Source organism: Pongo pygmaeus, chromosome 5 (genome assembly GCF_028885625.2).
Source record: "Pongo pygmaeus isolate AG05252 chromosome 5, NHGRI_mPonPyg2-v2.0_pri, whole genome shotgun sequence".
NCBI classification, from domain to species: domain Eukaryota; kingdom Metazoa; phylum Chordata; class Mammalia; order Primates; family Hominidae; genus Pongo; species Pongo pygmaeus.
The window spans coordinates 71,482,308-71,498,537 of NC_072378.2; the positions used below are offsets into that span (position 1 = coordinate 71,482,308).

The following is a 16,230-nucleotide window of genomic DNA, read 5'->3' on the forward strand; positions in this document are numbered from 1 at the left end:
GACAGTACTCTAAGGAAATTTAGCTACTTACGTGAGGAAGATGCTTAGTATGGACATCGGTGTCTGAGAATGAATGTTTAGTGTGGGTGTCAGGGTATGAGGGAATAGGAGAGCCTGAAGTAACTTGATATCCAAAACTGATGTGGAAAGGAGAAGAAAAGAAGTTAAAGCAGCTACATCACAGGGAAATTCACTAGGATATTCTACAATCAGAGAACAGCCAACTTTGTTTCAATAAGTGAAAAATTGAGAAATGTTTTTGTGGGTTTGGGTAGCAGTGGGTGGTCACTGCTATTCTGCACATGTGTAAGATGCCTAAGTGATAAAACAAAGCCAGTCAGTCAAGGTACCTACCCATTTACACCAAACCCACGGTGACCCCACCTGTTTAGAAGATGGGGACCTTTAGAAAATAACCCTATTACCTGCACAATGGCAGAAGAAATTCATTCCGGAATGAACAAAGATGATTCCATGAAATTTAAAATAACAAAGATTTGCATACACCAAATAAAAACAGTCTGCTGAGGAAAGGGGCAATGAGAGGATAAGAATGAGTTAGGAATTAAAATAGATTTGCAAAAATTGTCTTTAAAAGTCAGTAGAACTGGTAAATAGCAGACAGAGTTGAGGATGGAATCAGTAATCTATAAGATAAATATATGATATTTTCACTGGTTTAAGAAAAACAAATAGAATGTTAGAAGAGTTAGTCATAGATACTTAATCAAGGAAGTCTAACTTCAAGTAATATGAGTTCCAGAAGATGAAAAAAGAAAATAATCGAGAACATAAATACAAAAATGGAGGAAAATATTCCCAAATTGTTAAGCATGATTGTTGAAAAAATACTTACACAAATATGCATCTTGGTGGAATTTTATCACTCTTAGTATAAACAGAAGAATCCTAAAATATTTCAAGAAAAAAATGAAAAGGTTTACTTACAAAGAAAAGAGAAGCATTGCATTCTGATATATCTTCAACAAAATGTTAGAAGTTAATTAAGCAATATATTCACTGTTCTGAAACAAACAAATTTTTGAAATCTAGAATTCTGTATCTAACTAGTTGTGAGGGCAAAGTTAACAAATTTTTGGACACTAAAACATTCAGAAAGTTTACCTTTTACATGGTCTTTCTAAAATAATCACTCCAAAATTTAGTGCAAAAAATGATCAAATAATATTTACTTTAGGAAGATAAGGATGGCTTAACACCAAAAAAAATCTAACAATATAACTCAGTGTATCAAACAAGTAAAGTATAAAATTATATGATTAAATCAATAAATGCTTGAAAAATGTTTGGTAAAATTGACAGCCATTTCTAATGAAACACTAGCTTTAAATATAATAAAGCCTCCTAAATATGAATAGGAACATTTACCAAAAATTAACAACAGTTATTATTTTTACAGGTGAAACACTAAAACTATATTAATAAAAATCAAGACATGGGACACTAACTGATTATCATTTAACATAGTCTTGGATGTTTTAGTTAATATAATAAGGCAATAAAATAAAATAACTAGAATAAAAGTGGAGAGAAAGAAGTAAAGATGTATCTTTTTGTTGACTATAAAATTGTATACCATAAGGAAAATTAGTGAGAAATTTAGTGAGGTGGCTAAATATAAAATAAATTTGAAAAATCCCATATGTATATCCCATAATTTATTCATCATTCTTGTTGTTTCAAGGGTTTTTAAGAACAACACCGTAGTTTTCCTTGTGCATATATTCTTAGTAGCATTTTATAAGAATAAATTCCAGAAAAAAGATTATTTTCAAACTGCTTTCCAAAAATGTTTTAGCAATTCAGCAATGTTTGAAAGTATACATTTCTCACATAGCACCAATAATAAATGTTAATACTTTTCTTGGAATCTTGTGAACATGATACATATAAATTAACATTTTATTATTAATTTAATTATTTGCATTTATTTGATTTGTTAAGCTTATGCATTATTTAATGTGTTTTGAGACATTTAATTTTTATTTTTCTGAGAATTATTTGCTCATAACCTTTGCTTATTTTTCTATTGAGTTGTATTTTTCTTGTCCATTTGTAAGCATTCTTTGTATATTAAGTATATTAGCATTTTATATATTAAATGCGTTTTAAATATATATATATTCCAATCTGATATTGTTTGTTTACTTTATAGCTTTCTTGTTTTGTTCTTCTGTCCTAAAATTAAGATGCAAAGTTGTCTGCAAAAATTAAGTCTATACAATCTTTTTTTTTTTTTTTTTTTTTGAGACGATGTCTTGCTCTGTCGCCCAGGCTGGAGGGCAGTGGCGCGATCTCGGCTCACTGCAAGCTCCACCTCCCGGGTTTACGCCATTCTCCTGCCTCACCCTCCTGAGTAACTGGGACTACAGGTGCCCACCACCACGCCTGGCTAATTTTTTGTATTTTTAGTAGAGACGGGGTTTCACCGTGTTAGCCAGGATGGTCTCGATCTTCTGACCTCGTGATCCACCCACCTCGGCCTCCCAAAGTGCTGGGATTACAGGCATGAGCCACCGCGCCCGGCCAAGTCTATACAATCTTAATGCAAAGATCGTATGTGAGTCTGTGTGTGTGTGTGTATGTATATGTGTATAGACGGTTCAAAAAGGTAGGTAGACTTTCCTCCTTTTAACTTGTAGGGATATCTATGATACATTTTTATCTAAAAAAGCAAGTTGCTAGAAATGTGTATACATCTTTTTCTTTAAACAAGTTAATTGATATATACAAATGAAACTTATTAATTTCAAATGTACAATTTAATGTTTCTTAGTACCTTTCAGTGTTTCTTGGTAACGTTACAGAGTAATGCAATCATCACTGCAAATCAGTTTTAGAACATTTTAATCTCCCCAATAAAATCCCTTAAGCCCATTTGCAATTAATCCTCATTCCTGTCCCCAGCTTCAGGCAAAAACTAATCTACTTTTTATCTCTATAAATCTGCTTTTTCTGGATTTTTCAAATAAATGAAAATCAAATAATTTTATATATGTGTAAAAATGTTTGTATACATTTGCATGAACAGGAGAAAGCTGAGAAGGCATAAACATCTGGCTGTTGACATTGTTTAAAATCAGAGAAGTGGGATGAGAACAAGGGAGGCAAAACAAAAACAACTAAATAGACACTCGTAAATAAAAAATAATTCAACAAAAAAATATAAAAATAAGTTTGTATAAGGCACATTACAAAAAAAATGAAGAAATATATTTTAAAAAATCAACTCTAATGAGCAATGAAAAATCATTTTCCCTATCAGATTGACAAAAATTCAGAAGACTAGTAACACCTAGTGTTGTTGGGGGTTTTGAGAAGTGGTCACTATCATATGTTGCTGGTGGAAGTGTAAGTTACTACTGCTTGTTGTGAAGGACAATTTGTTAGCCTCCATGAACATTTAAAAGGAGTTTACCATGAACAATTCTACTTTTATATTTTTAAATTCTGGGGAAATTACAGATGAGCAGTGCTGTATTTTATAATAACTAAATTAAAATTCCTATAAACACAAACATAAATGCATATAAATGTTTAAATGTATATATATGTAGATATACACACATAAGTATACATAAAGATACATGCCTGTCTCTGTGTGTCTGTGTGTGTGTATGTGTGCATATAGTGTTGGAAGGATACATATGAAAAGAGTCTGGCCTTTTCTAGGACTAAAAAGTCCTATTAGAGCTGTAGGGCTCCTCGTCTTCACCACACCTCTCCCAACTTGATCTCATCCTCTCATATAATCCCCTCCACACACACTGGTTACTTTGCTGTTCATGAGCACACCAAGTAAGGCTTTGACATTTTCAGTTTCCTATACCTAGAATGACTTCCTTTATGAGTCTGGCCCAAGGTTTGTGCCTCTGGTCACTTGGCATCTCATCAGAGAGGCCCTTTCTAAAAACTCCTTCTTAAAAAGCACTGCCCACCCACCTCTCCTACCCTGCACTGGCCCTTTGTGCTAATTTACATTTCATATAGCACTACCTAACATAGTATATATTGTCAGTGTATCTGCTTGTTCCCACTAGATTATAAGCTTTGTGATCATGGAGACTTGTTTCCCTAGGGTCTGGTTAGTACCTGGCACATAATAGACACTAAATAATATATATTAAATGTTATGTGGATGGACTAAATAATAATAGATTTGGTAGAAGGGAAAGTTTCAGATTTCAGTTCTTAATCTATGTAGTTCTTTATTTTTAATATTTTTTTCAAAAGAATACATTTCCCTAATATGTACATTGTTGTTTTATTAAATTATTTAAAAATCACAGGCCAAATGCAAATCAGTCTCTCACCTTTCCAAATTAATCCAGGAAGCATGTTTTTAGTTACATTCTTCCAAATCACCTAAACAAATTCTAGCTTAAAATTAATTAAAGGCCTTAATTTTACATAAGAGGCTTGAAGATTGATTTAAGATATTACATAAACAGTTATGAAGGAAACAGCAAGTTAATTTCTTTGTATTTAACTTTGTGGGATAAATGTAGCATTGGTCCAGACAGGGAACACCTTACCTTATTTCTACTACTCTAAAAGAAAAATGTTCCTCATTCTTGTGGACATCTGAGCTCTGACTAAGTGGAGCCATCTTGGTTTAGAAAACTGTTCTGATCAATAATCTATAAAAGACTGATTTATTTTATTGTGACCTTTTTTATTTAAAAAAAATCACTTGAACTGCCACCTTTCTAAAGAATATTGTCTTCACTTTAATGCTTTTAAATGTTTAATTATCAGCAAGGAACACTATTATTTTAGTTTCTGTATAATCCTATCTGCCAAGTAGTAACAGAATTAAAAATCGGAAATTATGTTGGTAACATAGTTAAACAAAGGCTACAGTCTATAAGGAGGTTATCTAGATATCGAATCATTCCAAGGTATTTCAGTACATTTAGAATTTTAAAAATTCTTTAATATTTTCCCTGGTAGAATTTACAAAGCATTGGGAAGAGAAAATGTCCCTATCATACATTGTGATAGATAATGGTTAAATATTTCCACTTCGCATGATTACTATATTTAAAACTTAACACCTTGCACCCTTTATGATAGTTATTTGTATTTTGTCTGAGTGTATGAGAAAAAGCACTTTGATTTCTCCAACAAGAAAGCAGAGCCCTGTTATGTGTGTTAGTGCTGTAAGACCTCTAACTTCCCAGAGTTTCTGAGATCAGAGAAGAAGACATTTGGATTGCATTTCCCATCTTCAGATTATCAAGGATTACAGACCATTTTAGTTCATATTCGTATTTCTGTCCTTAAGAGACATCAACATTTATATAATATATACTCAAATATAATTGTTTTCCTATTGTCATATAGATGTAAAGATACTTTTTAGCAAAAGTACATAGTTTTCTTAAGGGTTTGGCGTTGAGAAAAGTAAGTTGGGAACAAGTCTTCAAGGAGGGAGGAATTTATTTCTTAAGATGGTGATGTTCTCTATCCTTCCGCAGGATGGCAGGAAAAACTTGGTAATTTACCCAATTGATGAGTAGTAGGTTATACATATCTGTATTTTAAGGTGGGTATGAATTCCAATATTTCCAACAATATTTTGATAGACATTTCTGCATATCTTCTAGGAGTAGATGTTTTCACTGATAGTTTAACAAACTATTTGAAGCAAATCTGTAAAGTTAGCCATCTAATAACACAGTTGTGGAGTTTAGATAAAGATTCATTGAGAAACTGTATGGTCTATGAATATATGGGAGGGATAATAAAAGCATCAGTGACATAGTGCCAGACAGTTGAGCATGAAGGCCATCAGCATGCTGTTACTAGAAAATACCTCCAATGGAACTTTTAATGCTATTAAATTTCCAAATTCCCTCCTCCCCCTCAAAAAAAGTTTAAATGTACTTTCAGGTTTTGGGTATTTAAGTCAAATGACTAGTAAATCTGATAATCTATTATTGTGACAATTGGTAAATTAGAGGCTGCAATTTGAGGCAAAGCTCTCATTAATAAGTTACATTTTCCCTAAGAATAATAGTGTTGAATAGTGTCCAGCATGCTTAGTACTCAAAAGAATAAAACTTGCCTTCAAATGAAAGAAAATAAGGAGGGTCCTAATTAATTTTCCTCACATTTTGACATTTTATAAATTTATTTAAATTTTACCACACAATTTAAATAACCCATGATAGAGTAAGTACTAAAGTTTTAAAGTTTTAAATAAGTGTTTAAGCATAGTGAAAAAAATCTTTGGTGTTATATTTTTAAAATGTGTTTTTCAGAATTTCAGGATAAGTCACTAGACTTGGATTAAAGTGGTTGGTTCTCATCTCAGCTGAGCTGTTAGTAAAATGTATCACTGTAGACAAGTTATCTAAATGCAGTTTCCTTTCCTAGAAAGTGATAGGTATTGAATTAGGTGGCCTAATAGCTTCCTTCAAGTTCTAACATTTTTATAATAAAAGCATTTATACTTTGTGTACTTTGATAAAATATTTTATATTATGCTTTTAAAACATCTATTAAAAGTGACATACTGCATTTGTCTTAGTTGCTAGTGGGTCTTTTAAATTTTGTATGATGTCCTATAAGAGATCACTGTTTTTAAATTTGTACACTAAGTATGTGACTGGAAATTAATTTAATCTGGCCCCTCTAAATATCAAGCCATTTAATATTTTGTCTCTTCTGGCAGAAAAAAAAAATCAATGGGTTAAACATTATTGTCCTCCCTTTATAGGAGAAAAGTAAATTGACCTACTATATTTACAAAGCAGGTATGCCTGACTCCAAAGACGGTGATTCCCCCCTACAGTGCCATTTTAAATGAAAACACATGATTTATTCCTTGGAACAAAATATGTGGTGTTTTGTTATTATTTTAAAGTGATATTCTGACAGAAACTAGTAGAACATCGTTTTATGTATTTTAACAGGTTAGATGGTAAATTCCTTGTCTGTGATATGACCTCTTTCTATTTCCTGAAAAAAGTAGACAATTATTCATATATTGTTTTTAAAATCTATCAGAGCTACCCCAGATCATCAATAAAAGAAAGCTCTTTTATGAGTGGTCACAGACTGATCTCAGTGTGAAATCACTGTCAAATAACATTTTCCATTATGTGTATAGAAATGAGGTTACCGCCAGCTTAAAATTAAGCAGGAATCATCTTGCAATGACAGTTGTTTCTGCTTTGTTATAATATCATTTCCATGGTAACTAAACAGAGCACCATAAAGGAAGGATTATGCTAGCAGGTGTGAAATAAACAGCAGGAGGACACTTACAAAAACTTTATAAAAGCTTGAAGATAGATGACATTTTTAATAAACATTGCAACCAGCAATAATACATATGGACTTAGGAAGGGAAAAACAATTTTACCTAGTATATGAAGTACATGGTGAAAACTCTTCTAATACTAATTTATTAGAAGTAGAGAAATTTATGCAAACAGCTTTCTCCATAGGACAGTTTTATTAAGCAGGCTATTTTTCCAAATTCTTTGATCACCATGGTAATTGTGATCAAAGAATTGTGATGTTGTGATGTATTGGTATGTAGTGGATAAAATTATGTCCAGAACATAGTGTTCATTGTGGTTGGTGTGCCTGTTTTCCTTTATTTTTAATTGAAAGCTGTTTCCATTTGTTTCTAACATATAGGCTAGTGATAAAATTCTCTTAAATGTGATATTTATCTCAAGACTATGAGCAGAAAGATATATTATTTCTTTTTAAATATATACATAGTTGTGGTTTCTGAGAGAAAGAAATACATTTTAGATGACTGGGATATGGATTTAGCCTTGTTTCTATTTCAATTTAAGGCATATCAAAATAGGATATTGTTTAAGTGCCATAGTTTTGGAGAAAAGACAGTCAGCTTAAATTACTTAATGAGAGCTAGGCATCATAAAGAGAGTCCAAAGCAAAATACTGGGTTCACAATGTCTCAATGCCTTGGTATTTGGGAAAAATGGTCAATTCCAGAAAGTAGATCTTGGTGGAGGTCAGGATGAAGTCAAGAGGCTGTCAGCAATGGAATGTGGAAATGTGTGCAGTATTTCACAGCTTCTGTGATTATGGGCTATGGCACTGAAGGCAGAGAGAGGAAGGTTCTACCTTGAAACCTTGGTGATGAACCAGCCTTCCATCATGCTGTGTTGGTGTTTAGTTGATGTTTAGCACTGCCTGTGAAGATCAAACTCCAGTTTGAGCAGAGGATGGCTCCAGACAATGCCAAAGAGGATACAATTAATTCCTAAACATACGTAATACTTTCTACATTATCGTATTTTTACATCTTTTCTGCTAGAAGCATTGCACTTCAACAAATGACACATTACTGGATAAAGCCCCATTTCTTGAATGAAAACTCTGAGCCATCTATAGTTTTTAGAAATTAAAGGATAGCATATGTATCCTGGAATTGGTGAGTAAAAGGACAGGGAAAAGTAAAGAAAGGTGAGGATGGCAATAATAGCAAGTAAACATGTCCTGGACCACAGTATTTTGGGTGGATAAAATTATTGCATGAAATTCATGGCTTCCAGTTCTTCCACTATAGCAGCGAATGCAGGCCAGTATTACTACAGCAGCATATCATTATTTAACCAATTTAAGATACAGTCACAACAAAAATGACAACTATTCATTATTCATCTATTAAGTGTTATTCAAGCAGTTGGCCATTAACAAAATAGTGTACTTTAAGGCCGTATTCATTTTTACTCAAGATTGCTTCTTGCCAATGCATCAGTTGTTCTGAATTTCAGAAAAGCAGCTAATATGCACTCTGTTAGAGAATAAATAAGGAGTAACATCTACTTAACTTCCTGAGTAGGGCAGGAGTTTGAGATGGAAGCTCTAAAGAATGTGTCTCCTGTCTTCATGAAATATCAGTGATGCAGTATTTTTCTTGGACACTTTGTCCGCTGGGGACCTCCATGAAGAGACATGTATCAAGACGTAGACATTTATCAAAATGGAAGTAGAGGATAAAGACAGCTTAAAAGTCCTAAGGCTGCTGACATGACCAGATAATTGGTGGCTACAGTTGTGCCTGCTAAGATTTGGGTGCATGGGGCTTGGCTCTGGTTAGCTCCCATGGTCTTCTTTTCCCAAAAAAAGAAGCCTCCAGGTTAAAGACACCCCATTTACTCCCAGCACCTGGCAGGATTTGCAGGATAATTGCCCAGAATTAGAATATTGATCCGGTTTTTTACATTACCCATCCCTTTTATTTCTTTTGAGCTACTGCTGGAGATCACTGGTTGGTTCACGGGAATGAGGGTTAGTCTAAAATGCAGACAAAAACTTAAAAACAACTAATGAGACTAGAATGTAATGACAAGTGTATGATAAGGTTTTTTCTTTCTTTCTTTTTTCTTTTTTTTTTTGAGATGGAGTTTCGCTCTTATCACACAAGCTGGAGTGCAGTGGCGTGATCTTGGCTCATGGCAACCTCTGCCTCCCGTGTTCAAGTGATTCTCCTGCCTCAGCCTCCTGAGTAGCATAATTTTTCTCTCTCCAGTTCTTTTGTTAAAAACAAATCATAATAGAACTGGGTTGTTTGTAAAATAAACTTTAGTCTTATACTTGGCCTAATTATTTGCATAAAGTGCAGCAAAAATAATTACGTTTCCCATAGGCTTTTTAAAATTGGCTTTGATGGAATTCTGTTTCATAAGGAATCTCAGATAAGACCTTTTAAAGCCAAGCCCAGCCATGGGTTTGCACCTTCAAATACCTATGAATTGGGTAAATTCCTCTCTTCTTGATGTCCCCAAGATAACTTGGGTTCCTGGGCCTATTAGAAAGTGACATTTTTGGCCAGGTGTGTCGGCTCACGCCTATAATCCCAGCACTTTGGGAGGCTGAGGCAGGCGGTCCACAAGGCCAACAGATTGAGTCCACCTGGCCAACATGGTGAAACCCTGTCTTTACTAAAAATATAAAAATAGGCTGGGCGTGGTGGCATGTCCCTGTAGTCCCAGCTACTCAGGAGGCTGAGGCAGGAGAATCACTTGAACCTGGGAGGCAGAGGTTGCACTGAGCCCAGATCATGCCACTGAACCCCAGCCTCATGACAGAGTGAGACTCCATCTCAAAAAAAAAAGAAAAGAAAGAAAGTTACATTCTTTACTGACCACAGGTTAGGAACCCTGTATAAAGACTATGTAGACAAGTTATGAGGCCAGTGTTCCCAAGGGGCTTTTATTGGCTCTGCAAGTCAAGCTTGATTCCTTAAAGGGAAGCACACCCTTCCAGTCAAAGCCTTGGCAAAAACAAACAAACAACAACAAACAAAAAACAGCTCTCCAATTGCATCCTGTTGCAAGGGTAAACGGATTCTTATTGCACTTATGCAAATAGCTATATTGTCATAAGTTAAGAATACTCACAAATCGTTTCCAAATTGTGGAGAAACCAGGCAGAGAGAAACAAATATGCTGGAAATTTTGTTCACAGAAGTATACCTTACTCAATTGTTAAAAACTGTAAATAGCTCAAAATAAAAATTTTCTTGACTCTGAGAAACAAAGGATTGACAATATTTTAAGCAAAAAGTAAAAAATGATTACTTCAGTCCTTTATTAGTTTAGTTCATTTAGTTAATTCTTGTTCTGCTTGACATTCATGAGTCCTGAACATTTTTCCTCTATTCTAATGTCACAATCTCTACAGCAATTGCAAACCTGCATTGATTCAAGTATTTTTAAAAAGGCAAAATCTTTACTCATCAAGAGGGAAGACTTAGCTTTCCAAACAATCTGTCACGTGTCTTTCCCTTCTTTCTTCAGTAGTTTATTTGCAAGGCAAACAAAAATCTTTCATTATCCTTTTATGTTATATGAAAACCTTGTTCAAGAGGTAGAAAGCTTAATTTTATCCTTGCATTACTCTACTATTAAGGTCAAGCCCATTTTTTAAATAAAACCTTAAGGATAAATCTTAACCAGTTTGACCATGAGGTGAAATTCTTATAAATCTTTTATAAACCTTTAAAATTTTTGTTAAAGAGCAGGTTAGTGCCTTAAGAAAACCCTGTTGTGCTTTTATTTCAGTGTTCAATTTACCAAATTGAAAAACCAAATAATAACCTTTTGAATTTAGTCAATATGTTCATACACAGAATTTCTTTTACAAGATTAATTTTTACAAGCCTGCCACACCTTGTTAAACCTTTAGATTTATTTAATTTAAAACAATCCTTTAACCCTCTAACCTAGACAGAAATTTATATTCCCATGCCTACTTATAATCTTTTACTAAAAACACATTTTACTTTCCTTACATACCTGTCATGTAAATCTATTTTAAGTAGTCTCAATTACACGTTATAATGGTAATTCTTAGCAATTTTAAATTTTGATGTAAAACCTAGTAAGTTATTTTAATTATGTACTAGGTGTAGATAAGGTCTGACTCTTTCCAGCATAATCAGCGGTGTGGTTAACTCCATATGTCCCCAGACTTACCAACTGTAAAGCAGGCAAGTCAAACAATTTTCAAAAGCCAAAGAAGCAGTTTATGACCTTAAAGCATTTAGGAAACCTAATATCTGACCTGCATAATTTAGATTGCATGTCTACATTTTGAAGACATTTTTACTTTACCAATAATCTTTAAAGCTGTTTTTATTTCTCAAAGATTAAAGTCATGTGAATTAAGAGGCATTACAGCTTTAATTTTTCCTTCAAAAATATTTGATCTATGCATTTATTTTTCTTTAGCCAATTAATTAGAGCTCTTTTACATAAACATCACATACATAACACACACATAACTACACAGAGGGACAGAAGATTGAGTAGTTGTAAGATTTTTCATTGGGCAGTTTCTTAATTGGATTACTGGCCTCAGGGTGGAGCCCTTGAAGAAACAGGGCTAGGAAAGCATGTGGTTTCTAGGGCCTAATAAGCAGGCATAGCTGAAAGACATAAACAAATTTTGAGAGGGCTCTATCCTGGGGGTTCCATGAGGAAAACAGAAATTTTTTCCAACACAGGGTCAGTGGCACCTCTGTTTCCCAAGGAGTCCCAGGCTATCAAAAGCTATTCTAGGGCCTCTCATGTGTGTGTGCATTAAGAGGGAAGAAAAATAATTCCATTGACTAAGAAGAAAAATCTTTTTCTGGCAAAACAAGATCCACAAAGAGAAAAGACACAAAAGCCTTTTAAATATACCTATAGCTTGGATATCCACTTTTAATTAAGCTGACTTTTAACTATAATGCTCTGTTTTTAAAAAAAAGTCCTTTTGAATCTTTTATTACCTGACCTTAGCCATGGTATATGGCCAATACTTCTGGCTTTTGAACTCATAGAGGGACAGAAAATACAGTGATTTTTACCATTCCTGCAACTATTTTGCACAGAGAGTGGCCAGAAGTCCAACTGGCAAGAAATTTTATGTTTTTGCCAGCATCTCAGGCTTCTGGGTTCCATTCCCCTACACTGCAGAGCCCTATTGACCCTGAAGTCCTGTGATGGGGAAACAGACAAAGAGGTTATCTTCATATTGTAAAAGTTAGCCCCTCCTCAAGAGATTGCTCAGCTAAATTTGTAATTTCTTCCCAGCTTATTTTTAAGCCAAACAGTTTAAGGCTTCAGGAAATTAAGCTTTTTCCAGTTTGGGGGATGCATCTGAGGGGTGTGTCCTGTGGTACAGGGACACAATTAACCATCTAGGAAGAGAGGATAAAGGAGAAAAAGGAAAAAGAAAGCATTTCTTTTCCAAAGAGTCCCAATGATTCAAGATGCACTCAAGAGAAGTACAGACTGAAGATATTTGGTTAACCATCTGGAAAAAGGGGGAAAAGGCATCCCTTTGTTCTTTTCTCTTTCTAGAAAAACCCGGGGTACAAGAGGGGGAGAAAAAAAGATGTCCCCATTTTTTCTTCTATCCTTATATCCTCGAGTCCTGGTGACCTTGGCAGTGCCACCCACGGGTGCCAGTGTGACCTTCACCATGTAGCAGGAAGGCCTAGAGGGTAGGATTATTTTCACTCACCTAACACACTGGCCTATACTCCCTGCTGTCAGTAACCTTGAGTTCCCTATACCTCATCTATGCCATGGATACGAGCATGACCTCCTTCCATGAAGTGGGGAGGCTAGTCAGCAGGAATTAGTCATGCTCAACTATGCTCTGCCTCTAGACTTGTGCTGTCACTAACCTTTGGGCTTTCTGAGACCTGCGTTTTTTTTTCTAGGGCTTCAATCCGAAGCTCGGGATTGAGTTTGGGACAAAAGGTGCCTCAGTAGGGTACATGGACTCATTAAATTAAGTCCAAGGTGACCCTCATGTTTGCAGTCAGTGACTGGTGGGGGTAGTTGGGGCCACTTCTCTGTTGCTTCCCTATCATAAGCAGAATGCTAAGGTGAAGTTGTGGAACCAGGGCCTCCTCAAATAAGGGAGAGAAAAGGAGTCCCAGAAATTGGGAACCTGCCCTAGTAAGATGCCTCCCCAAAGAAAAAAAAAATCTGCCACATAGAAAAGCTCCCCTTTATTCACAGGACTTTGTGAACTCCTGACATGGTGGAGGAAAGAAAAAAACAGCTTAAGTGCCTGTGGGAAAAAGCCTCTTGTTCTATGCAAATGGATTCCTTCAACAGGGGGAAAAAAACTTTAATTGCTGCATCCTCCCTGTTTCTAAGAATAGACAGAAACTGCATTTCTTATGACTGGGCCAAGTGCCCATTCTACCCAGTAATATCTGTGTAGTTTGCAACAGCACCTTTAACATTATAAAAGAAGAGACAGCAGCCATCACAATCCATGAAAGAAAAAAAAAAGTACCATTGAAAAGTCTGGGCATCTTGGCTAACACCCTAACACCCCCTCCAGTTGCAGACTGGAGCCGGTCTAGGTGCCTTAGGACAACAATGAGGTGTTGCCTTGGCCAGATGCCTTCGGTTTCCTCAGGACCTTATTCTGATCCCACGTGAACAGCTAGACCTCCGTGAAGGGAAACAAAGTGAAGATTCCTTACTCATGAGAATGATGGGGGTGAGGGGTGGTGGCAGAGCCCTCCCCACATCCTGTCCTCTGTAGCCATGCCATTCACTCTTAACTGGCTAATTGGAGGTACAGTGCTTATCTGCCTTCAGAAAAAAGTCTGAGGACAAAAAGTCTTGGGAAAAAAGTGAAGAATTATATGCCCACATTCACTCACCCTCTGACAATCCTGGATGAGCCCCTAGAAATGATGCAGGATTTTTCTTGTTCAGTTTGCTAGCTGGGGGCTTCCACAGCCAGCGACATCCTTGCTTGAGTCTTGCTTGGCCCTAGGCCTGCTGCAGGATGTGTCTCATTCACTGAGCCCACTGGGCCACATCTGGCTTGCACACCAGCCTGGATTCTGTGCTCACCAGGGGATCCGTGCTCAGCCTGTGGCTGGGCATGCCCTAGCCTGCCTGTTTTACAGCTCATACTCATGTTCAGTGGCTCCCGAGTTCTTTTTCTGCCTCCAAGAAGAATGAGATTACACTGACAATCAAAAGGTGAGGGGGGTGGAGAGGAATTTTATTTCATGACAGAACAGCTCTCAGCAGAGAGGGGATGTGAGGGTGGTCTCCCATCTGAAGTCAAGTGGTTTCTCTCAGCGTGGCTGGGCTTGGGGCTTTTATGGGCTCAGAATGGGGAGGGCATGCTGATTGGTTTGTGATTATGCAAAAAAAAGGCTAAAAAAGGCCAGTCAAAGGTGGGCATGACAGTGTAAAAAAAAAAATTATGGAAGGGTAGGTATATGTAAAATATGTGAAGGATGAGGATCAATTAGAAGAAAGCACCAAATGGGAAGAGAGGTTCTCAATTTGGTCTGTGGATTTGACTTGTATTTTGGCTTTCAGACTTTAAACTGTCTTTTGGCTTGAAGGTGGGATTTCACCAGGGACCCACCCCTATCTGTTTAGGATTTGTCTGCCTCCTGCCACTATTATCAGGACATGAGACATTGAAGACATTGAAATATGGGTTGTGAAGACTTTTTCTCATTTTTGTGAGGAAAAATATTCAAGAATATTTGACCCCGTTGTCCTCATTAATCATAGACACAGGTTATTGTGCAGAAATCTCTCAAGCTAGTGTAGCCAGAAATGGGTCACCTTACATGTGATCTAATGTCACAAACTAGTTTTGTAGGAATTGAAGTAAATGAATATGCAATAGTAATTGCCTGTTCATTTTGTTTGTTCATTACTATTCACATGTCTCATTCCCCTAAGTCTGACTTTTTGTTTTCCTTTCCATTCTACTTTTCAGGGTTCCCCTCATGCTCTTTTCCTCAAATTAAGGACATCTGCTCTAAGGTGAAGGGCCACAGGTTCCAGATTATATTGTGCCATTTGATGTCTTTTTCTGCTTTTTAACCTTGAGGAATGTAATAATTGCTGACAGAATTATTGTTATATTTGGTTTAGATGGACCATGGTGACAGTCATAAATGCATTTGAAATCATTTTTGTTTAGGGTTTCTGAAAGCAATTAACATAAAGTTGGAAAGACATATATTCTATTTTTTTTTTTTTTTTTGAGACGGAGTCTCACTCTGTCACCCAGGCTGGAGTGCAGTGGCGCAATCTCGGCTCACTGTAAGCTCCGCCTCCCAGGTTCAAGCCATTCTCCTGCCTCAGCCTCCCAAGTAGCTGGGACTACAGGCACCCGCCACCACGCCCAGCTAATTTTTTGTATTTTTAGTAGAGATGGGGTTTCACCATGTTAGCCAGGATGGTCTCAATCTCCTGACCTGGTGATCTGCCCACCTCTGCCTCCCAAAGTGCTGGGATTACAGGCGTGAGCCACCACACCCAGCACATATATTCTAATGGAAAATGTAACCAGCTGAATCAGGATTAAAGTCTAAAGATGTGATATCTGAGTCTTAAAATTATAAAGAAGAAATCTTGAGAGGGTTTCTGATTTTTCTATAGCTTCCTCATTACAACCTACTCATATTAGTGAACTAAAAATACTCTGATAGGGAAGAAAAACTTGCAGTCCCTATTTTCTGAGCTGTATTTGGCATCTTGTATTGTCAATAAGTTCTTCCTTATATCAGATGCTAATCCTTGCCAATACGATATGGGCTCTTGTCACTAATTCTTTGTTTTTCTGTAACCAAGAAAAGGAGTATCATATATCTCTATCTGTCTCTCTAACTGTCTCTCTCTTTTCCTGAAATATGTCATTGCGTATAGGGCAGGACATTTTACT

The 16,230-nt window shown here is 36.1% G+C and overlaps 1 protein-coding gene and 1 long non-coding RNA gene across 21 annotated transcripts in view; one reads left to right on the forward strand and one right to left on the reverse strand.

Annotated features, from left to right (window-relative positions):
- Positions 1-16,230, forward strand: part of RIMS1 (regulating synaptic membrane exocytosis 1) — a 515,969-nt gene that overhangs the window by 244,606 nt on the left and 255,133 nt on the right. The gene's annotated exons all lie outside the window — the stretch shown is intronic.
- LOC134739732 (uncharacterized) lies at positions 89-14,297 on the reverse strand. Its single transcript, XR_010126727.1, has 3 exons — positions 14,192-14,297; positions 857-909; positions 89-137 (listed from the first exon to the last, which is right to left on the reverse strand). It is a non-coding gene; the product is annotated as an uncharacterized LOC134739732 (long non-coding RNA).